General features: G+C 52.0%; 1 protein-coding gene and 1 pseudogene across 1 annotated transcript in view; one reads left to right on the top strand and one right to left on the bottom strand.

Annotated features, from left to right (window-relative positions):
- The window catches only part of KCNH1 (potassium voltage-gated channel subfamily H member 1), a 364,126-nt gene that overhangs the window by 330,650 nt on the left and 9,400 nt on the right, over nt 1-24,076 (top strand). The gene's annotated exons all lie outside the window — the stretch shown is intronic.
- On the bottom strand, nt 10,096-23,354 carry LOC118013745 (annotated as a pseudogene).

The following is a 24,076-nucleotide window of genomic DNA, read 5'->3' as shown; positions in this document are numbered from 1 at the left end:
ACAGCCACACACACGGCCACACACAAGGCCACACACAACCACACACATGGCCACACACACAGCCACACACAGAGCCACACACAAGGCCACACACAACCACACACAGCCACACACACGGCCACACACACAGCCACACACAGCCACACAAATAGCTACACACAACCACACACGGCCACACACAACCACACACAGCCACACACACAGCCACACACAAGCACACACACAAGCACACACCTGGCCACGTACACAGCCACACACAAGCTCACGCAACTAGCCATTACACAGACGTGGAATTACAGTCCCCTCGCAGCTCCCCAGCCTGAGCTCTCTCTGTGCCCTCCGTGCCCCCTCCCACACCTCAGACAAGACAAGGCCTCTCTGTCCCTTGCTTCTCACAGTGGTTGGTCGGTTAGAGAAAAATATGGCTATTCACACCCTTCTGGTTAGGACGGGCATGAGAAGCCGCCCTCCTGAGTGGCAGGGGAATGTGTGAGCCCTTCTAGGCTGTGGAGGCTCCCAGGACCCGGTCTGATTTGTGGGGGCTGAATTCCCGCTAGCTGTACTCACAGCTGCCTTGGTCACGAAGGAAACCAACTGCTGGGTGTCTGACCTCTGAACTTCCTATTTGTAGGTGATCTTTAGTACAACACAAGCAGATGTATACTGATTATGGCCTACGTGCCTGGGCCCGGGCTGTCCCCTGAGCATACAAAGCAGGAAAGTCCATGCCAGAGCGAAAAATGAAACAAGTGCTAAGTTGAATCACTCGTCATGTGCCATGGGAACAATTTGTTCAGCCTGGGAATATATGGGAAGGCTTCCTGCAGGAGGTGACATTTGAGTTGGACTGTGAAGGATGAGGACTCCTCTGGGCAGCAAGTGAAGGGTGGGGCATTGCAGGCTGAGAAAAGAGAAAAGCTAAGACTCTAGGTCTCTTCTTCCCGACAACCACTTCCCTAACTTCCCACACCTCTGGGCAAAAACTCTCCACCCAAAGCCGAGCACAATTAGGGGGGCAAATCTATTTCTTTATGGAGAGCAGGGGAAAGGATCACAGCTTGATACATATTTTACCCCCAGAGCCTAGAGACCTGGCAATTAGAAGATGCTCATTTAATATTTATGGAAGAAAGCAGAGAGCAGACCACATTCCTGAAAGCCAGAGCAGAAGTGCATCTTTAGTGCTGAATGCCTTATGTGGACACTTGGTGATCTCTTTGTGAGGTACTGGACACTCCCAGTTGGTCAGATCATATTGCTATCTTTGCTTGGCCTCTAGGAGACTCAGAGTCTGAGTGATGGCATGTTAAAGCTTTGCTGCTGGCTTGTAACTGTATCTCATTTATGACCTTTATTTTCCTGTTCTCATTTTCTTGCTAATATTATCATTTATTTTGTTGGTTCTATGCATCTAAAAAAAAAAAAAAAAAAAACCGCACATTTAAATCAGTTGGCTTTTGAACCGAGGTGGAGAAATAGTCTTGAAAGATAAATAAAATAAATTGGCAAACACAGGAGCAAACCCAAACTAAAGGAATATTGCCTGCATAATAGCTCGCCTCCTGATGGAGAAGGTGGGGTGAGAAGGATGCGTAAATAGTTATCTGAGCAAGTGTCAGGGGAGCGAGGCAGAGGGGAGGCCACTGGCTTTGCTGCAGGATGGGAGGGAGGAAACACTGTTCACAACCGCTTCAAGCCACTGGTTCTGGGCCTCGGGCTCACAGGCTCGAATGCCAGGGCTCTGTGAGGGTCACAGGCGCTGAATAGGACTTAGTGCTGCAGGCAAGCCAAGGTAAGTCTGCTGCGAAGATGAAACTGTGTGAGAACTGCCGCCGTTGGGGCCTCACCTCCTGCTTCATTAAGCACTGGTTTTGGAGGAATGGACAGCCAAGTCGGCCAAGGGAAAAATCAGAAAAAAATAGGTCCGGCACCAAAGCTTCCCTTGAATACTGCAAAGGACAGACTCTGGGCCAAACAGATCTGGAAATAGCAGTAAGACATATATATTCTCTCTCTTCTTCTTCTTCTTCCTCTTCTTCTTCTCCTTCCTCTCCCCTCCCCCATTCTCCCTTCCCTCCCCTTATCCTTTCCCTTCCCCTTTCCCTCTTCTTCTTTCTTCCTCCTTCCCTCTTCCTTCCTTCCTCCCTCCCTCCCTTTCTTTCTTTCTTTCTTTCTTTCTTTCTTTCTTTCTTTCTTTCTTTCTTTCTTTCTTTCTTTTTCTTCCTTCCTTCCTTCCTTTTCTTTTTTCTTTTCTTTTCTTTTCCTTTCTTTTCTTTTCCTTTCTTTTCTTTTCTTTTCTTTTCTTTTCTTTTCTTTCTTTCTTTCTTTCTTTCTTTCTTTCTTTCTTTCTTTCTTTCTTTCTTTCTCTTTCTTTTCCTCTTCCTCCTCCTCCTCCTCCTCCTCTTCCTCCTGCTGCTATGAGGACTCTCTGTCCCCACTTTCTCTCTCAGCCCTAAGCCAGTCAAACTTATGCTTTCAAGTGTCAGGAAGCAGCCCCCAAGGAAGTGTTGATTTAATGTGAAAATTTCACATGGGCTGAATGACCCTGGCCTCGGTTTTACATTTAGCTCATAGAAGTTCTATTTTTATCTGTGAATTGTACATTTTTTAAAGATTTTATTTATTTTAGAGAGAGAGAGAGCATGAGCGGGAAGGGCAGAGAGAATGTCAAGGAGACTCCACACTGAACATGGAGACTGACCCAGGGCTCAGTGTCATGACCCTTGAGATCATGACCTGAACTAAAACCAAAAGCCAGATGCTTAACCAACTGCACCACCCAGGCGTCCCATGTGAGTTGTACTTTTAAGGACAAGCAAATGTCGCCTGTGATTGACATAGCATGACTACATTCCTTTCATGGATCCTGGAGATTTAGCGTCACTGGTTGAATGGTAGAGTTTTTTTGTGTCTGCTTCATGCTGGTCTGTGCTCTTGGCTAGACTTCATGGTGTTCCAGGGCTGAGCTTTGAGTAGACTCCTGGCTCACGGTCTGAGTGAGTACTATGGACTCTGAATCCTGTTGGGACCCAAGGTGGTCCCGAGAAGCTGCCCTTCTGCCCTGATGGACAACAACATTTGTGGGGACAACTTCTAGGCCTGGGGCTCAGGGGCTTCCTCTGGAGAAACTTAACTGGCCCGTTATGGCCTTGGTCATGGGATCCTTCACAATTGCTTATCCTTCCACTACTGTGTGCAGAGGTGTGGCGTGAGCAAGGCAGGCGAAGATCCTACTGGTCCAGATCCCAAGCTGGTGAGGGCCTCAGACGAGCACATGACCATGAGCTTAAGGAGTACCCCGATGAGTACTGCTGGGTGATAAAGAGACATAACCGAGGGACACCCAGCCCCGGTGTGGGATGAGTCCAGAGGAGATGCCATCTGAGCTGGGCCCTGCCAGTAGAGTAGGGCAAAGAGGTGGAGGAAAGGCCCCTCAGCCAGAGGAACAGCATGAAGGCGTCTCAGAGGCTACAGCATCTGGTGTGCTTGGGAACCTCGAAGAAGAGCGGCGTAGAAGGACCACGTGAGATAGAAGCCAGGTTCTCCAGGCCCAGGGCTATAGCTAATGTGCCCCTGTCAGGTCCAGTCCTGGGAATGGGAGTGTAATTTGGGGACATGAAAGGGAACCAGGCCTGGGCCCCTGAAGAGGGTACCTCCACCAGCCCTCTGAAGCTCCCAAGACTCGAAGACATTTACATACATCTTAGCGGGGCCCTGGTGTGATTGCCCAGCAGGTATGATTGCCTTTGTATCAGCCATAGTGTCTGGCCTCCTCTCCCTCCGCCATGGAGGAGGTGGGGCTTGCCAGCCCCAGAACCGATGCTTAAGGCTAGCTTGGCTAAGAGTGGTGAGTTCCATGGGCCAGGAACTAGAGCAGCCAAAGCAAAGGGAGATTCTGGGACCAGAAAGGCAGACTGAGGCCGAACCTCCGCAGGACAGCCGAATGCGGGAGCGGCCAGATGCGTAGCCTGAGGCTGGTGTTTGGAGCCAGTACTTTGTAGGGAAGCAGGTTGGACTCATGGCGCAGAGGGTAGGGGCCTCATGATGCCCCCTGATTGGTGAGGACGGGCTGGCCTGGATTACAGCGATTGAAGACACAGCATTTCCCCCTCTAAGCAGTTCTGGCTCATGGGTCAGGTCTTTCGAGCTCCTTTATTTGAACATGGGGTCACTGAGGGCAGGGTTTGTGCAAAGCAGCAGGTGTGACAAAAGGACCCAGTGTTTGAGGCGAGGCAGGCCTGAGTATGAATCCCAGCCCTGCTTCTTACTAGCCCTGTGGTGTTAGACAAAGGACTTAACCTCTCTGGGCTTCATCTTCCTATTTTGTAAAATGGGGATAAGGGTATCTTGACCACAGGGCGTTCAGGGGGGCTAATTGCCATAGTGATTGTGCCATGTAGATCCCCATTTTCTTCTCGTGTGATGCTTCTCCAACGCTCAGCCGCCCACACAGCAGGGCTTTCTCCAGCCCCGCGTGGGAGGGCTGCTGGGCTGGGGAGGGCCCAGGCACTATTTCTATACACTAGTTAGATCCATCTATTTATCTGTCATCTGTCAATCTGTCTGCCTGGATATCTGTCTATCTATCATCTATTTTCCCAACTATCCATCCACCCATCCATCTATCCATCCATCCATCATCTGTGTGTCTATCACCCATCCATCTATCTATCCATCCATCTACCCATCACCTACTATTTGTTCTTCTATCTCTCTCTCCATCCATCTATCATTACCTATCTACCTACCCTTCCATCCATCCATCTACCTCTAGCTTTCTCTATATACGTTTCTTAAACTAATAAGATTATGGGTCTGACCCTTAGTTAACTTAGCTTCATGATATCACGGTCAGCCCAAGACCAGGTCTCTATATTAATTTGCTCAGGCTGCCATTACGAAATACCACAGCCAGGGTGACTTAAGTAACAGGAATGCATTGTCTCACAGTCTCGTAGGCTAGAGGTCCGAGATTAAGGTGTCAGCAGAGTTGGTTCCTTCCGAGGGCTGTGAGGGAGAATCTGTTGCAGGCCTCTCTCCTGGTTCTGGTGGTTGGTGGAATTCTTTGGTGTTCCTTGGCTTCTGCTGTATCACTCTGATCTCTGCCTTCATCCTCATGTGGCACTCTCCCTGTGTGCAGATCCGTCTCTATGTCCAGATGTCCCCTTTCTATAAGGACACTTGTCATATTGGATTGGGGGCCCACCCTCTTCTAGCATGATCTCATCTTAACTAATTACATCTGCTGCTATCCTGCTTCCAAAGAAGCCCACCTTCTGAGGTACGAAAGGTTAGGACTTCAGCAGATGAATTTTTGAGGACATCATTCAACCCATAATGGTCTCCCACACTCTTCTCCAGCTGTCTGTGCACTTGAGAGATGGCCGTGTAGGATCATGGCCACAACGAGGTGGGGTTTGGGAGATTTGAGTCAAGTGAGCTCCTAGAGCTTGAATCCACACCCTTGACTGGCCAGAACTTTCCAAGTGGATGGGCTTTATCATTTTGAGTTATTTACGCCTTTGTTCCCCATGTATAAAAGCATGAGAAGTACCAGAGTATCTTTAGTCTGCACACCCCTGCCAGGCACTCCTCCAGCCCCTGGCTGTGGGCCTCAAACACAAATTCCTCCTCAACCCTCGTCCTCCCTCCTGGGGAACCCAGAATCGTGCTGGTGGGAGGCATTTGGAGACTAACATAACCAGACAGAGACTTTCTATTTTGGAATTGGGAATCCGAGCACTGCAATTAGACCAGAGGTTCTAACCTGGCAGGAAACTTTCACAGAAACTAAGTTGATCCCATTCAAGCCCCCCCGATTTCAGCCTGTGTCTGAATGGGTGAGTGCCTGGGAGAATGGGTGGGTGGAATCCTTCCCCCTTGGTGGATAAGTCCCATCACTCTGCCAGAGTGAAAGAGTTGAACGTAGCCCTAGAGTGATCAGCAAATGTCAACAGTCAGTTCATGGAGGCTGGAACTATTAGCGAAGCTGTTAATGAGCTGTGACCGTGTAAATGGGAGATCTGGTGCTGGGCACTGTGTCGTTCAACCTGCAGGCATAGAAAGGGTCTGTTCTACTTTGGAGGCTCAGGATTCCCAGACAGCGAGAGTCTCTGAGCAGTCCTCCGCCCGGGCTGTGTGCTCTGGGCCGGGCGCTGGGGGCAGGGGCTCATCAGCTCCTGTCTGCTCCAGGCTACCGTGCGGTCTCGGTGTCAGCTCTCGGGGCACACGGCCGGCTGGACGTGTGCAGGGCTCGCCTCCAGGGCGCTGTGCTGGTTGCGGGGTCCCTTCTCTTGGAATCCGTCCAGCCACCCCCACATCCAGCTTCTTCCAACCCCACCCTCCTCTCAAGAGTCCCTGCTCTTTCCCCAAAGGGCCGCAGTGAACCTTTGGGTCCTTCCAGGGGAGCAGTCGCCTGATTTTTCCAGGCTTGAGAATATCTGATGCTTAGACAACAATCTTTCTTTCTCCAGCTACCACCCATTGCACACATTTGATATAAATGATTCACCGAGAAAAGCAAAAACTTCCATCCAGGGGAGCAGGAAAAGGAGGGGAACAAGTGAGGGCACCCCAAGGCACCTGCCTGCCAGCCTTGTGTGTCTTTCACGTGTGTGGGCAAGAATGTTGTGTTCGTTCATTCAGGAGACATTTGCTGGGCTCCCGCTGGGTGCCTAGCACCGCGCTTAGCCCTGTGAGGGATGCTGAAATGAATCGGACGTGAATCCTGCCCTGGGGGGCTAGTGAATTTGGGGGGACATTCAGATATTTACATAAAAGAGTAATGTCAGGGCAGAAAGCATTTTTTATTATTAGAGCAGGCTTTAGATCACGTTGTGTTCGGAAGAGGGCTGAGTGCCTCTGGCTGGGAGGCTCAAGGAAGGCTTCCTGGAAGAAGTGGCATTGCTCAGGCCTTTGCTGAAGAGGTGGGATTTGAATCAATGGAAACGGGCATGGGGGAGGGAGAAGGCAGCACCAGTGGCTCTGGAGTGAGGGTAGAGGGGGCACGAGGCATTCGGAGTCCTCTTCTGTCCGGAGAGTAGGGCAGCGGAGGGCTCTCGCCAACGCGCATGATGCCCTGCAACCTAGGGAGGCAGTCACTTCTCCCCCCCGGTGCGGTCAGCTGGTTTCCCGGCTGAACACTCAGACCTCAGCTCTACTGCCGAGAACGTGGATCGGGCAGCCACTTTATTGACCATATGAAAACAGAGTGCGGGAGTGGAGCAGAGCTGGGCTTGGGTTTTACTGCCAGGAATTGCTTGTGCTGTCCCTGTCCTTGAACAGTTCTGGATGTAAATAGCTCTCTCCGGGAGCAGAGTCTGGGTCAAGCCGGGGTAGATGCCCGCCTGCCTCATTGTGGGCTGGCTGGCTGTGTGCCCAGCAGGGGCGAAGGCCTGGTCCCTGGCGATAGACACCTCACTACCCCGGCCCAGCCACTGATTACCTGGCGCCCCCTCCCACCCCTTCTGGGCATGGCCGTCCTTGCCCACACCTGCCAGACTCCTCTCGCACCTTGGTCAAGAAACAATGTATATAGAGAAGTGACCTCAGTGCCTTCTGATGCCTGTCCCAGCACAGCGTCCCTGCCCCCCACCCCAACACCTGTTGTTTCCCAGGACCGTGAATTCCCAGGGAGACAGGACTGGGCTTCCCTTCAGCCCCATCCTTCTGTGTGGTGCCCGACGTAACTTGGCTGCAGTATGTGTCCGTCCAATAGATGGTAGGGGGAGAAACTAGGAAACGCCAGTTCGGGACCTCCTTGGTGTCCAGACTCTTCCACTGAGCCTGTTTCCTCATCCATAAAATGGAAGTCACAGCAAGGACCCGGGTGGTGTGGTGAGAAGGGGCCGCTAGGCTTAGTAAGACTTCCTAGTGCCTTTGCTACCTTCCATCTCCTTGCTAAGAGGCATGGTCCGAGCTCAGGAGAGCCGCTGGTTCCCCGCTCAGGCCGCCATTTCCTGGCGGTAAGGCCCAGAGGACGCTCCTCCCCCTCTGTGGGCCTCAGTTTCCTCATCTGTAACATCAAGAAGTTGGACAAAGTGGTGTGTGAGGTCCTATCCAGCCCTGATTGTGGTTCTGATTAAGTCATTAAGCACCTGTCACCCACATTCTGAGTCACTAGGCCCAGGTGCACATAATTCCAAAGAGTGGCTAAAGCAAAGGTCATTTTTATTTGATTTTCAAATGCTTTGCTTATTTTGTCGTAGATTGTATTCTCCATGCTGCATTTTGCTTCTGCAAACACTAGAAGTTGTTTGCATCTCTTGCACACAAGGGAAGGGGTGATGGCCCGCCCTCAGCGGACGGCTCCTCACACCTCACGGTCAGTCCTTCAGGCTGAGTGAGTCTGGAAGAGGCCCTTCCCACCTCCTGTTCCCTTTGTGGAAGAGGGGAGATTTGAGGATGAAAGAAAATACTGACAGTGAGGAGTGGAATTAATTGGCAAAAGGACAGGATCTGCAGTCCAACTTTCGGGATCTGAATCTCAGTTATATCACTTACCACTCCTCGTCTGTTTCCTCAGCTGTAAAATGGGGCTGGTGATGGTACCCACCTCAGAGTTGTTGTGAGGATTAAATATAATACAATAAGGGAACAGTGGGTGGCCCATCACCTGGCTCCGAGTAAGCATTCAGTAATGCTGCTGCTGATTAGGATTATGGTGCGGGGACGTGGTTTAGGGGTGGCAAGGCACACGCACAGACTGGGGTTGAATTGGGAGGCCCAGACACTGGGCAGAGACGCAGTATGACGCGGGAAGGAGGGAGGAAGGAGGGAGAGATGGCTGACCATAATGGGTGGGTGTGGGCCAAGAGGAGGACCCTGGCTCAGAACTATGGGCAAGGGGATTCCCAGGGGGAGGATGACCAAGAAGTGGAGACCATGAGTGCCTGGCCATCTGTCTTCTGAGCACTTTCCTTCTATTACATCTTCTGAGTGGTCATAGCAGGTGGTTTTAGGCTTTTGTTGTTGTCGTTATGGAAATTGCAGCCAAATGGGGTCTGAGTCTGGGCCAGCCAGTGTCCCCCAGGAACATCACTGGCCTAAGTGGGTCTAGAATTTGGCTGTCCAGCCCCAACATGGCGTCACTGCTCTGACAATGATGCTTGGCTAGGCGGAAATCACATACTTCAGGAAGTTATTTTCTCTGTCTGGCCCAAGACCTCCATGCATTTCACGAGGTGAAGGTTAAACCGCCAGGGAAGAGAGACTGGAGAGGCCTGTAATTCTTCTCCTCCAGCTTCGTCAGCTCCTCAGGTGCAAGCTGCAGGAGAGCTCAGATCTGAAGGCCTAGAAGAAAGTGTGTTTCCACCAAGGGCCTGAGCTGACAGTTCTCTCCCCTGCAGAGGCTGCTGCCTACTTCAGTACTTCTCTGCAGGCACCCTCTCCTTGTCCCCTCCCCGGCAGGGAAGCTGTAGAGGGGAGAGGTGATGAAGTCCGTGGCTTTCTCCACCATTCTCAATGCCAGCAAAACGAACCCCCATCTCCAGAGCACACACTGCCCTCCCTCCCTTCCTTCCCACCTCCCTCCCGCCTGCCTAGGAATACTCACACCAAACCCCTGCTGACCTACTTACAGCCCCACACACTCCTGCTGACCAGAGAGGGAAGGAGAGAGCTTGAGTTTGCAGCCTGGCAGGGAGAAGGCTTCTGGATGAGTCATTTGCTGTCCTTGACTTTGCAAAGTATGTACAGGAAGAACAGGCAGTGACCGGCTGCTCTCCATGTATATGAAGGAATGAGCAAGTGGAATTGGGTTTACATAAAAGCAGATGCAACTCTGTGTGTGTATGTGTGTGTGTGTGTGTGTGTAACATTGACCATCAGATGATTAAACGCAGAATTGACTCTCTGGACCTTCTAGAAAGAGAATAGCATTTGGTTTTGAAAGAGCCAGGGGCCTTGCCTCTCCCAGCCTATCCGCTTGTCTGTACACAATAAGAACACTTGCCTCACATAAGCTGCATATGCTGGGATCCCAAAGGAGACAGCGTGCGCACCAGCTTCCTGCCAACCACAAACAGAACAAATGTCAGCTGTCATATTAATAACGCCAGGCATAATGGCGGCTTGCATTGGAAGTGGTTTAGAAGGTCACTGGCCTGAAGACAGAGGACGGCACCAGGTGACCTCCTGAGCTCCCCCTGATTCTAGCATCACTCTCTGCCTCCCTCTGCCTTTGTTATCAGAGGAGCTGCTGGGAAACAAAGGAGGAGAAATGGGAGTGAGTCTGGCGGAAAGGGCCTGAGGTCTCTAATCTTTGAGGCTTAGAGATTGTTATTGAAAATGGGATCATAACCTAAACATGAAATGACCAGGGCATCAAGAGTCCTCCTATCGAGACATCAGGCATTGTGCGGCTCTTCGGCCCCTCCCTTCCCTTGGGTTCCCCAGCAGGAGGCAGGAGGGGCCCCTGCCACTGAGACATGTTCTCAGGTGGCAGTAGGAGCTCCCCCCCACTCCTGACCCCGGGGAGATTGCATTGTGGTGTCTGCCCTGCCCTGGCCCATGCGCCTCTCCCTGACTAGGCGTTGCTTCCTTGAGCTGACAGCTGGGGCACCAGTGATTGGCAGTGTCGGTGATCACAGAGTAATGTGCCTCATCCGTCTCAGGGCTGTCTGCTGACGGGGTGCACTCAGCACTTCAACCCCGGGGCACCAGCTCTGCACACGGGCCTGGATCCCTGTTGTTCATCTCAGCTGCTGGCCTCTGCCCTCCTGCTTGGAGGCAACATAAGAAACTCTGGGCACAAGCCCAAGATTACAGGTGTAGCCTAAGAATGGACCAATATATTTCATTATATTTCAAACCAGGTGTTTAGTGAGCACAGGCTCTGTGTCCTGCCCTGCGCCTGGGACTAGAGCGACACAGAAATGTGCGGCCTGGTCTCTGTCCTTGGAGATCTCACAGGAGAGTATTCTTGTCTTTTGTAGAAACTTCAGTGAAGAAAAATACAAATGATGTGGTCAAATAGATGTTAATAATGTTTATAAGTAGTATTTATTTATTTATTTATTTATTTTTAAAAGATTTATTTATTTGTCAGAGAGAGAGAGAGAGTGAGCACAAGCAGGAGGAGAGGCAGAGGGAAAGGGAGAAGCAGAATCCCCGCTGAGCAAGGAGCCCAATGCGGGACTCGATCCCAGGGCCCTGGGATCATGACCTGAGTCAAAGGCAGATGCTTAACCAACTGAGCCACCCAGGCGCCCCAATAAGTAGCATTTAACTAAGGGTGCATTAGGTATGTGTTAGACAGCCTATGTGCATTATTTCTTTTCATCCTTCTAATAATCCTATAAAGTATGTAGGCACTATTATTAGCTCTATTTTCCCGATAAGGAAACTGTTATCCAAAGATTACAAAAACTTGCCAGAGATGCAGGAGAATGCTTATTTCCACACACCCTTATCCACAAAGCGAATTGTCGAACTTCTGGGTTTTTACCTATCTGATAGTTGAAAAAAATGGTATCTCAGAGTAGTTTAAATTTGCACTTCTCTTATTATGAGTGAGATTTGGCTGTTTTTCATATGCTTAATAGTCATTTAAATTTCCTTTTCTCTGATCCTTGTCCATTCTAAAAATTGAAATGTTAGGGGTTTTTTCTTATCAATTTCTAGAAGCTACTTTTTGTAATAATAGAAATACAAATAAATATCTTCCCATTTTGTCATTTGTCTTTTAATTTTCCATATGTTGTCTTTTGTCATACAGAGCAGGGTTTTTTTTTATGTTACCAAATTTATTATTTTAATGTTACAGCTTCTGGATTCCAGATTAGTTAGCAAGGGCTTCCTATGGTCTCTTTAAACATTAAGATAGTAAGATAATAAAATCATGTTAAATATGGGGAATTGGACATCAGTGTCTATTTCTCATTTCTCCTGAAAATCCAAAAACCAATGAAATGACACTAGAGGATTTTTTTTTCTTTTTTGTCAGCAAGAAACATTTTATTCCCAGGTGCTAAGCAGCCCTGGGCCACCAGCCAAGAGCCCCCAGACTGGGCAAGGCCAGTCCTCATTGCCCAGCCCTGGGAGGCAGGGACTGGCAGTCTGGATTTGTTCCAGAAGGGGTGTGGGTGGAGACACAAGCATGGGGAGAAGAAGGGGGTTACTCTTCCTGGAATATCAGGCACTTGTTGGCTGCCATGTCCACCATTCTTTCCAGGAGAAGGCCACTGGCTTGGAGGAGCATGTCCTTCCGGAAGGCTGTGTCCCATGGCCCCCACTCCGGGTGACTGCATCTAAGGGTTAGGTCAAAATCTACATTACTCTGTGGCATGATCTTCCATTGATTTTATCGGGCCCATAGGTGATCAGCAGCACCTTGGGGGTGAGCAGGTAGGTTCCCTCCTGCTCTGAAGAGCCTCTTGGTGCATTTCAGGGGGCTGATGCGGATCATATAGATACTGAATAGCAGGTCCGGGGACCTTGGCAGGATCCTGCCCCAATTGCTCCCAATCCCGGGTCACATCCAAGTACAGCAGGGCCTTCACACTGGACAGCCCCTGAGCCTGACTGGTGACTGCCATGCTGTCCCCTTCCGACAGCTGCCACTCAGCGTGGGGGAAGGTCCGCACAAAGTGGGTGGTGGGCTGGCTGGAGCCCGAGGCCACCTCATGCCCACAGATGCCACACTGGGCCAGATCCAGGTACTGCCCCAGCATGTGCAGGATGGGTTCCCTGTTCCGCTCAGCAGCCACGTTGTTGTAAGAACATTTTTCAGAGCCAAAGAGCAAAAATCCTCAGGTTGCAAGGTCATCAAGTGTCTGGCTCTTCGAGTAAAGAAGACCCACATCAAAGCATATCATTGGGAAATCATGGAACTTCGAGGTTAAAAAAAATCCTACAAACTTCCATAGAGATGTAATAGTTTACATGCAAAGGATTAGTGGTCAGAGTGCCTATCTCTAAGAGTAATGCTGACATATGAATTCTAGTGGAGTGGGACTTGCAAAATTCTGATGGAAAAGTACTTCATTCCAGAGTTCTGTATCCAAATGGTTAGTGAAGGATGAAGGTAAAGACATTTTTAGGAATGCAGGGATTCAAATGGCTTTCAGGGAATTTTTTCCTGGAAATTTTTCCTGGGAGCCACTATAAGATTTGTTCCTATGAAATGAGGAAGAAACTAAGAAAGAGAAAGCACCGGTGAAGGGAGATCCTGAGCCTGGCAAAGCAGCCAGAACAGATTGGAGCAAGGAGATGGAGGGTTCCAGAAATGGTATCTCTAGGGGAGAAAAAAAATGGAACTAATTACTTAGAAAATAGAATATATTATTAATGGGCATATTATAGAGATATCAGAGTATATGAACTAAATAAGTGAGGGGTTCATGGACAACCAGGCTGATTTTTAAAAAATTGAGATAATAATTAACTTCAGGAAAAAGAAAAGGGCATGCGTGCATGCATGAGTGTGTGTGTGTCTTGTCCAAGCATAAGTGACAGACCAAAATTCAAAGCTGAGGCTGTCTGATCACAAAGTTTGTCCCATGTGATCTTACAGTGAAACAAAGCTCCAGCTACACAGTACCTGTGTGACCTTAGTAAGCCACTCTCCCTCCTGGGCCTCGGTCTCTTCACCTATAGAATAAATGGGCTACACAAAAAGCACAAACCATACACGAAAAGATAGAAAAATTTGATCATGTCAAAGTGAAAAATGTTGGTATGACAAAAGAGAGCAAAAAAACACAAGAAAAAACAAAAAACAAAAAAACAAAAACAATTTAAAAACAAAACTGTGGACTAGGACAGCAGTTAGCAAACTGGCCTGACCCAAATTCGGCCCACAAGTTGCTTTTCTAAATAAAGTTTTATTGGAACACATCCACTTCCATTCATTTATGTTTTGTCTGGCTATTTTTGCACTACAGAGGTGGAATTGAATAGTTTTGACAGAGATGGTATCGTGGCCTACAAAGTAGAAAATATTTATGATTTCTCCCTTTACAGAAAAAGTTTGCCAACCCCTGAACTAGGAGAAGATTTTTACAATGTATGTGAACAGCAACAAATTAAGACCTAAGATATATGAAGTACGTTGACAAATTAATGTAAAAAAGAAAGAGAACACAGGGTTAAGGTGGGAAGAAAGGCACTAGATGGTGATGTTGAAACACAGGCAGAGGGCTCCTGGGCGCAGATAGGCTCCGGACCCCAGCCTGGGACCTCACACGTGAGGCTGACCCTGGACATTCCCAACCTGCTGCAGGGAATGTGGCAGGAATTTGTGAGCCCTGCCATCAGGCAGTGAAGTGTCTGCTGCTCATACCAAGGACATCAGTGCTTGGTTCCCTGCACAGAGCCTCTGTAAGCCTCTCACTTGTCACTCCCAGTGCCCTTGGGAGAGAGTCTAATTGTTGCAACCATTGCATATAAAAAGATGTGTGCCAAGAACAATACCTTTGGTGGCTTGTTACTTTCCAATTTGCCTTAATTGGCTCACGTATTGGCTGGCTGATTTTCAAAGGGCAGCACGAGGGGGACTCTTACTTAAGTAGGAGGGGGACCTGGGACCATCAGCTCCCTGCTCATGTTCTTTCAGCCAATTAAGCTTAATCCTGGGAGCAAACCACTGAGGAGTGGCTGAGTGCTTGGCAGCTGGGCGGGAGGGAAGCAAAATAAGCCTGGATTTGTGGGCTCACACCTTGGTTCACATCTGCTCTACTTGTCAGCCAGGGATAAACTCTGAGGACAAGTGTCCATATTACAAAATAAATGATAATAGCTGTAACCCAACCACCAAGTATCCTCATCTGGTCAGGTTGACTTTTTTCTTTTATCCAGGAAAAAAAAAAAGCATGCATAAAATGTCCATTGGTGAAATACTTTTGAAATATCACTGCGAGGTGGGGGATGGGGTGAGAGGAGTAGAGGACAGCACACGGGAACCTGTGGGCCCTGCCAGGGTCGACAGCGACACCTCGCCCCCTCCCAGCAGACCACCCTGGTTCCCACTGCCCTCCTTTGATTATGCAGAGTGGCTTCCCTGGATGCCCGGGAACCAGCCTCCTCAGGCCTGAGGGGTGCCGTTCCTGCCCCTGAAACAGCTTATCGAAGCTTCTCCTGTGCAGAGTGGGGCTCTCTTGGCCATTCTTGTGCTCACAGGGCAGAGATACTTATCTGCCAGTCTTGGTCTGAGCCGCTGTGTCCATACCATGCCCAGGTCTGACCAGACACGGCTCCTTTGACCTGGGTGGCAGGACTGCCCCTCCCACTGAATGGGTGACCCAGAAGGGCCACATTCACAGTATGGGGTGGGGGAGGGGGGGAGGGGGAGGTGAGACCTGTGCGGGTGGGTCGGGGCAGAAACTGCATTTACTGATCCCCGGGGGGTCCTGCGTGCTGTGCACACATTAGAGCTCCTTTAATTCATATGCCCACCCCAGAGAGCACATTGTTCTGTTTATACCAGTTACAAGAATGGCACAAAAAGAGACCCACTTTGGGGAGGAGAAGGTCCAAAACATAGAGGCGGAGCGTGCAGTCAGAGATCTGGCCTGGAGACTGAAGCTTCCCTTCCATGGGTCTCTTACGTAGGCTGGGAGGTGGGAATGGGGAGAGGAAAAGGAGTCCCATTTTCTTTTTTTTAAGATTTTTTATTTATTCATTTGAGACAGAGAGATAGAGAGAGAGAGCATGAGCAGGGGGAGAGGCAGAGGGAGAGGGAGAAGCAGACTCCCCACTGAGCAGGGAGCCCAATGTGGGGCTCGATCCCAGGACCCTGGGTTCATGACCTGAGCCGAAGGCAGACGCTTAACCATCTGAGCCACCCAGGCGCCCCAAGGAGTCCCATTTTCAAGTAAAGGTGGGGAGTCCCTGTTTTCTCCTCCCGGTGAGAATCAGGGAGGAGGAGGGGCCTCGAGGGGCTGCAGGCTGGATGGCAGGCAGGTGTTACAGCCCACAGGCTCCAGGGTCACGCAAGCCCAAACTGGGCCGCTCACTCACTGTGTCCTCTCCCTTGGCCTCAGCTTCCTCCTCTGTGTAATGGGATTACAAGAGTGGCTATCCCATAGGGTTGTTGGGATTCACTGAAATAACGTATGCAGTGTATTTAGAGCAGCGTCTGATAGGTGGGGAGAACACAGCGCCTGGCGGCCACTGCCACATTCAGATGACTCTGGCCGCTGCCCCTGCTTTTTCCCTTCCGTGGTTCGGGTACGTGAGTGCTCACACCAAGTCTGCCCATCCTCTTACTGTTTCTTATCCCTCCCACCCTGTGAGGCTCCTCTGCAAGGGCTGCTTCTCTTTCTCTCCTGCCTTTTGTCCATCTCGTTCTGTTCTGTTCTGGCCGTCTCCCTTTTAGGGCCTCTGTCCCCCTCAGATGTTTGGGTCCCCCGGAACAGAGCAGGCATCCTCAGGTCCACTCCCCTGACTCCCTGCAGACCCCACGGCCCTTTTCTTGCTCCCTTGCTCCCCTGCGATCTCCCACAGCCTTTGGGGGTCAGAACAGACAGGTGGGACCAGTTTGCCGCATTTACACTCCCCCTGCCTCCTCTCCCCTGAGAAAGCCAGGGGGCGCTGCAGCGTCCCTGCTTCAAGTCTGTGGGCCGAGTATAGGCGTGTGATGGAAGGACAAATGGCTCCGACATTCAGCTTCCCGGGCAGCTCAAACACCAGATGCTGAGAAACCCAAGGCCAGACTCTGTAGCCCAACCGATCAGCCTGCCTTTGTTGTCCTGAACTCAGGACCGACTCCGGCCATCTGTATACTGAAGGAAGGAGAGAGATACAATCCAGAAGCCATCTCTCTGGGGGCCGTGAGCACCGATGGGATCGTGTGAAAGAATTACAGAGTAATTCTTACAGAGTTTGATATGCACCCCAAACCCCCAGAGACTGTTTCAGCTGCTTCCTGACGAGGAAGATGTCACCCTCCCAGATGCGCTGATGTGGTTGACTCTGCCTGGCCCGGCGGCTGGGGAGGCGGGGGTAAGGACTTGGAGACGAGAAGAGGGTCCTTGGCCTTTGGCAGATTGCACGGCCAGGTCCCCGAGCCCAGCAGAGATCAAGGGCCAGAAGGAGGGCACAGTCCCTGCCTCTGTGGGGGAGAGTGGCAGCAAAGGGTGTGTGCCGTCTGCTTGGTCAGGCTGGGATTTGGTGTGACTGTGCAGCTGGGGAGGCACGTTCTTGCCCCTGCTCCCTAGGAGTGAGGAGCCGTCTGGGATTGAAAAAACACATCCCATGTCTGCACTTGGTCAAAGGGGTTGCAGCAGAGGTGGGTGAACACCCCTGAGGGCTGAATTGACCTCTCAGCCCCCAGGCCTGGAGCCTGGTCCCAGTCCAGGAGGCAGAACTGGGTCTGGGCGACTGACATTGGTCAAACCTTCCCATCATCTCATTCATCCTTGGGGGTGCTCAGCGCCGATTCCCAGGATAAGCTCAGAGCCTGGTGCAAGTAGGTTCCATGTTTCTACTGTTCTGTCTGCCAGGAAGGTCCTCTTGGCCCTCAGGTGCTCAGCCCTCTCCAGAGCCCTGGAGACCTTCCCAGGGCAGCTTCCTGAGCAGAGGATCTTGAATCTCTCCCCTTCTCAAGGCCCCTTTGCTCTGGAATCTGCAGGAATCCCAGTCCCGGTGGCAGAACTTGAGTATCAGCCAACTTGGGCTCTGGTCACAGTTCTGTAGACTAATTGACTAACCTTCAACTCTGAGCCTGAGTCCTTCAGCTTTGAAAGAGGGGTAATAATAGTTCCAATTTCATGGGCTTGTGGTTGAGAGTTAAGAGAAGGCATGTAAACACTTAGCATTGGACCTGACTCAGTAGAGGACTGTGAGTCACACAGGCCACAGCTGGACAGCGGATGAGTCATCCGAAGATGGGGTATTTGTAAGACAGACTTGGGTGAAAACCGGCCTCCTCCTCCCCTGCACAGGCCTTGTGCCTACTGTTTTCTGGAAGCTTTAGGAACAACAGATCCACTGAATGATGGGAATAGACTGAGCAGAGAGGAGGAAGGAAGGGGACCCCCCGTCTGTTCCCAAGGAGAAGTCCTTGTAGCCAAGAGAACCAAGAGAAAGTCAAGGCCCTGACTGGAGCCCTCACAGGCTCCAGAGAGAGAAGCTAAGGTGCTAGGGACCCCGGCAAAGGTAACATTAGCCAGGACCCTCACCCAGCCCCCGCAGATGTCCTGTGGTGAATAAAACAGGGGCTGTGGACCCCAGGTGGGGGTTCAGTCCTCTCCTTCTCATGCACTGCTACGTTTCCACTTAAACTTTCTCCCCTCAGCTCCTCCCCCCTGCTGCAGGGAGGGGCCCGGTCAGGGAAACAGAAATCGAAACCACACTAATTTTTAAGAGCTTTAAATCAGGGAATTGGTGTCGGAAGGCTGAAAGAGGGAAAAGCAGATGTTGAGGATGCCCAGAGATTAGGAACCAGAAGCAGCAGTGACACTCCCATGGATGGGAGCATAAGAGAGTGGCATTATCACATCCAAGGGGCCAGGGAAGGGCCCCGCTTTCCGGGAAGGGTGCTCCAGGGCATTGCTAGTGTTCAGACCTCCAAGAGGGGCGCTGCGTATCTGGTGCCGGGTCATCTGAGGAGACACCCCAGGGTGTCTTGTCCCCAACTCTGGGGACAGGGCCTGGCTTGGGGGCGCCCAGGGGGTGAGGAGTGCTGTGGAGCTGTGTTCCGACAGCCCCGTGCACAGTGGGGCTGCGGGTGCCCCAGGGGAGCAGGACAAGGCTTGCTCAGGAGCACCGAAAGGAAGGAAGCTGCCGGGGTGTGGGCCTGAAGCCGACCGCTGCTGGCACCGTAATTACAGGAGCTCAAGTCAGGGAGGAAGGCTCTTCTGCCCTCCCCTGCCATTTAGTCCTGCCAGGGCCTGCCATGGGCAGAAGCTAACTAGAAGCCGGCTGCCCAGGGAGTCGGGGAGACATGGGTGGCCGGCTCTCAGCTCCAGCATCTTCAAGCAGAGCACGGAGGGTGGATTGATCGGCAGCACGTAAATAACTGTGCACACACGCACGCACACACACACACACACACACACACCGTGGGGCTCAGGGTCCATTTTAGCCTCATGGCGTTCCTCTAGAGATTCTAGTAAAGGCTATTATTCCCAAGTTATGAAGACAAAACCAAAGACCAGAGAAGTTCATGGATTTACCCAAGTCAGACATTCAATCACCAAACACGCACGGGGTGTCTACTGTGCCAGGCGTTGGTCTAGCTCTGGGGGCCCAGCAGTGAGCCAGAGCCTATCTCAGCAAGGACATGGGTCTTGTAGCTGAGGGAGTGGGGACAGGGAAGTGGGGAGACCATCAGCGCACGCTTGGAGACAGGTAAACCCAGTAATAATCTCCAGTACGGAAAACAAGTGCTGAACAGTGTGAGCGCCTCAGGCGGTATGGGGGACAGGGGTTAGGAAAGGTCCAGGCCCCGGGGGACAGGAATGTCAGCAGCTGAATACCGAGAACCCACGCACATGGCCAGTGGCCATTCTGAGTCACCCTCCCATCCGCCACCTGGGAGCCGTGTTCCCCGGGGTGGAAAAGCTCTCCATCAAAGCACATGGTGCAGAGCAGAGAGGCTGTGGGCATGTGGGAAGGCCAGGCAAGGGGAGCACAGGGCCCGAGCCTTCAGCTCCGCAACCAGGACTTGGCCTGTCCGGGTGGAAGAGCGGTGGCCCCGTCCGTGGCCCCGTCCATGGCTGAGGAAGGGGCAGTGGCACCCAGTCCCGCCTCAGCACGGCAGAGAGCCTGGCTGCTTAGGATTGGGAGCGTACGATAGAGGTACACACTGGGTGAGGGGCCCCCGGCCCCCCCAACTCTTCCTCATTCCGGGGCTCCTTCTGTAAAATGCAGCAGTCTCAGATCAGCTCAGGCCAGGAACGTCATTGGGCCATCAGTTCCCAAGGGGAAGGCTCTTTCAGCTTTCTTTACACGTGGACCCACCACCTCACATACCTCGTATCTCCGTCTGTATTCAGTAAACACTGCATAAAGACCTTGTGAATGGCTGATCAGAGCTGCTTCCTGATGGCATGAGGTTTTGGGGAGAGTGTCCTCTCTCCCTGTGGCAGAGCATGAGGCTTAGGGCCACAGCGAGGAATTCAGGGTAGGTCTCAGGAAAGAAGGACTGAGCATGGAGAGCCTCAGTCTGCTCTCTTGACAGGGAGGGGGCTGCTGCCCAATGCCAGGGCGGATTCACTGGGTCTGTCTGGTGTCAGAGGAGTGGGCCCCTTCCCCAGGTGATCAAGGGGACCAGAGGGACCAGAGTGGGGCCCCCTGGGGGAGGAGGCACGGACAGATGGTTCCATTGGCTTCCTAGGGTGGGAGATGGCATGTAAAGGAACAGGCAGCGTGTGTTGCCCGGCAATGCCCCTTAAGGCTGCAGGTGCTCCTCGGGAGCCTGGCACAACCCCAGGCTGAGGTTTGGGATTTTCAGGCCCCATCCATTTCTCTTCGGCCACGAGCCGGTGTGCGTGTCCAGAAGCAGGCCGTGTTGCAGGCCCTGTGGCCACTCTGCTTCCCCGGGCCACCCCTTCCACACCTGTCCCGAGCTACAATCACAGCCTTCCACCTGCCTCCCACCCTTCAGTTGCCCCCCCTCCACCCGCACCCCAGCCAGTCCTCAGAGCTTGCTGCCCTCCGTGCCTTGCGTGGACAGGAAGGCTGTGCTGGCAAACTCGAGCGATGCTCTCCTGCAGGAGGCTCCTTGGGAATAACCTCGACGTAGCTGGTACGTACAGCAGTCTGCCTGGTACCAGCCCCGCCTGAGAGCCGAAGCGAGCGCGATGCTTCCCAGCTTCACATGAGGACAGCAAGGCTCAGAGAGGCAAGGCGACTGGCTCGGCACCCCACTCCTTGTGGCTGGGGTGCGGCTCACAGGTGGTTAGCTGGCTCTGGGGACGGCGCTGAAAGGGGATTCCGTGATGAGGTGGCCTTCTCTGCTGGTGGTGTTTGCAGAGACGGCTGCTTGAGCCCGCAGGTGAACGGGGGCCTCTTTCCTCCTTCTGGCCCAGATGTTACCACGCAGCCCAGGGCTGCTCGCAGCCATGCACCCCTCCTGCATGCAGCCCTGAGTCTTGGCCGTCAGTGTGGGGCCAGGCATGACCCTGGCCCTGGGGTACAATGCCCACACTTTAGCAAGGACAGGGAGACCTCTGCCATGGCCCAAGAAAGCAGGGAAGCTACTGGGCCAGAGACCCCTCTGTGAAGTAGCACGGCATGGGCAAAGAATGGAAAAGACCCCCGCACTCTCTCATGAGCCCCCATATCCCACAGGGAAGGAGATTAAGGCCCCAAAAGGAAAAGCTCAGGGAGCCAGTAACCTTCTCCCTTAACATTAAAAGAGCCCTTCACCTTCACAGAGCCCTTCTCCAGACCTGCCAGGCACTCTTGATTGGGCATGGCTCTGCGGGGAATGCAGGATTCCTCCCACCGCCCCCCCACCCCGTCCCTAGGTTGACATCACCCCAGCAGGGACAGGTGCGCATGGGAGCGGCACTCCAGATGAGCTCACACGCTTGGTTCAGGACTGCTGGGCTGGCAGCTCGGGAGGAGGCGCGGGTACCTGGGCGCCCATCAGCGAGAATTGGCCCACGCTCTGAGATTCTCCCAGAGCGCCTCTCACCTCCGCGCACCCCGATGTGAGAGACTGCACTGTGTAGACAATGCTGATCCTAAGTCTGTAGTGTAGGTGTGACCTTCTCAAGGAGCGCGGAACCGGCGAGCTTCGCTGCGCCTGGAGAAGCAGTGAAGCCAACATGAACTCCTGTGTTGGAGAGCTTCGAGAGTCAGCATTCTAAAATGGGGGTTTTAACAGCATGCCAGAAAATGACTTATTGGGACAAACCCTAGAATAATCCAAACAGTGAAACTGTTACAACCATTCTTTTTCCCAAAACTAGACGATTGCATGAATCAAAGAGTTATTTGCTCTCGAGCTTGGTGCGTGGGATGGTACATCGGCGGGCTGCACTGGCCGGTGTCCCAGCGACCCCAACCGTGTGCCACCGACAGGGGACCCCAGGTCAGGAAAGACAACAGTGATGCCGTCTTTAGGATCTCTCTAGGAATGTACAGGTTGTCAGGATTCATAGCTGTTTGTCCATTTTGGTAGAAAACGCCTACTTCTTTCTTTCTTCTTTTTTTTTTTTTTTTGAATGCATCGTTTTTTTAAATTAGTTTCAGAGGTAGAGTTTAGTGACTCATCAGTTGCATATAACACCCAGTGCTCATTACATCACGTGCCCTCCTTAATGCCCGTCACCCGGTCACCCCATCCCCCCACCCATCTCCCCTCCAGCAACCCTCAGTTTGTTTCCTATGATTAAGAGTCTCTTACGGTTTACCCCCCTCTCTGTTTCTTCTTATTTTTCCTTCCCTTCCTCTATGTTCCTCTGTTTTGTTTCTTAAATTCCACATATGAGTGAAATCATATGGTATTTGTCTTTCTCTGACTGATTTAAAGGTCATTATTTGTCCCATGGAATAATGAGACCATGTAGTGTAGACACGATTTTACAAATCCCAGTCAGAGCGTCCCCAGACAGAGGGAGGCCTTACCGAGGATGTGTTGGCGGCTGAACGCTGGTCCGCCTGTCTTGGCCCCTTGGTATCTCTGAGGAGAGAGGAAGGAGGTCACCAGCTCTACATCTTGGCCCCATTTCCTCCTGCCCCACTGGCAACTTGGCTCATGCTGGGGAAGGGCTGCGTGGGAAGAGAAGTTGCTCTGGCCAGGAGGAACGCGGAGCTTGAGGGGTCTACGAGACATGGACGTAGCCATGCTCAGCGTGGGAAGTTTCAGGCCTAGGGCTGAACGAGTGAGAAAAGCAGGATTGTTTATAAACCTGGTGGGAGGGGCTTCTCACAAATGTCACTCACTGCATCACCACAACAAGGCTGGAAATAGGAGTAGATGAGACAACTTGGGGGCTTAGAAAGATCAAGAACCGCCCTCTGTGTCTGTGGCAGGGGTGGTCATTTGCACCGGGTCTGGCCTGCACCTCTGCGAGCTCTCAGCTGCATGAAGTGCGCAGTGAAGCAGGAGGGCCCTGGGAGGACAGCCGGGGGAGCACAGAGAGCAAAGGGCTGTGCTCTGGGGAGGGCCACATGCAGGATGGGAAGAAGCAGTGGCAGGAAAGGAAACCGAGTCTAGATGCCAAGGGCCACCGTAGCAAAGCACCACAACCTGGGGGGAGGCAGGGGGGCTGCTTAAAAAACAGCAATGTATTCTTCCTCAGTTCTGGAGGCCAGAAGCCTGAAATCAGGGTGCCTAGAGTGTTGGTTCCTGCTGGAGGCTCTGGGAGAGGCTCCGTGCTTCTCTCCTAGCTTCTGTGTGCTGTCAGCAAACCTTGGCCTTTCTTGGCTTATCGCTGCATCGCTCCAGTACTTACCTCCATGTTCACATGGCCTTTTGCTCTATGCTTTGTGCCTTTTCTTTTCTGTCTCTTATAGAGACACTCATTATTGCATTTAAGGCCCGCCCTTAGGCAGTATGATCTCATCTCAGGATTCTTACCTTATTACATCGGCAAAGACCCTTACTCCAAATAAGGTCACATTCTGAGGTTCCGGATGGACATATCTTTTGGTGTCCATAGTTCGGTCCACTACACTGAGGGAGCACAAAGCGAGGAGAAGAGTGACAGAGACGGCCTCAGTGAAATGCCGGAGGCCAGCAGCTCCCATGGGACGGTGCCGTCTCTTTCCTGAACAGAGCCAAGGGATGCATCTCTTTTACGGGGCAGCATTGACAAGGAAGCATCCTCATCCCTCCTGGCCTTGTATCATCCTCAAGACCAAGGAACAGGTGCATCTGTAGGAGTCTTTCATGCCCTAGGTTAGTTTGTCCAAAGAAGACCTTGCTGATCCACCTGCCCTTGGTGCAGGGGCCAAGAATGAATGAGATGATGCTCGTCTTGATGGGATGTCACTAAGCGGTCTGGCAAGGTTGTTCTTACTTAATGCCAGAAGAAAGAGCAGGTGGTGAGCGGTGGTGGGAGGGGCTGGCCGAGAGCAGCACTCTGAGAGGCACTGTACCAGGCCACCTGCGAGCAGGGCATCTCTAGCCTCTAGATGCTTCTTGGAGAAGGTCCCCTGGGACTTCTGTGCATTCCTGCTT

This window comes from Mirounga leonina, unplaced genomic scaffold, assembly GCF_011800145.1.
Source record: "Mirounga leonina isolate KUSES-001 unplaced genomic scaffold, KU_Mleo_1.0 Mir_154, whole genome shotgun sequence".
NCBI lineage: Eukaryota > Metazoa > Chordata > Mammalia > Carnivora > Phocidae > Mirounga > Mirounga leonina.
This window is presented reverse-complemented; position numbering and strand designations above follow the sequence as displayed.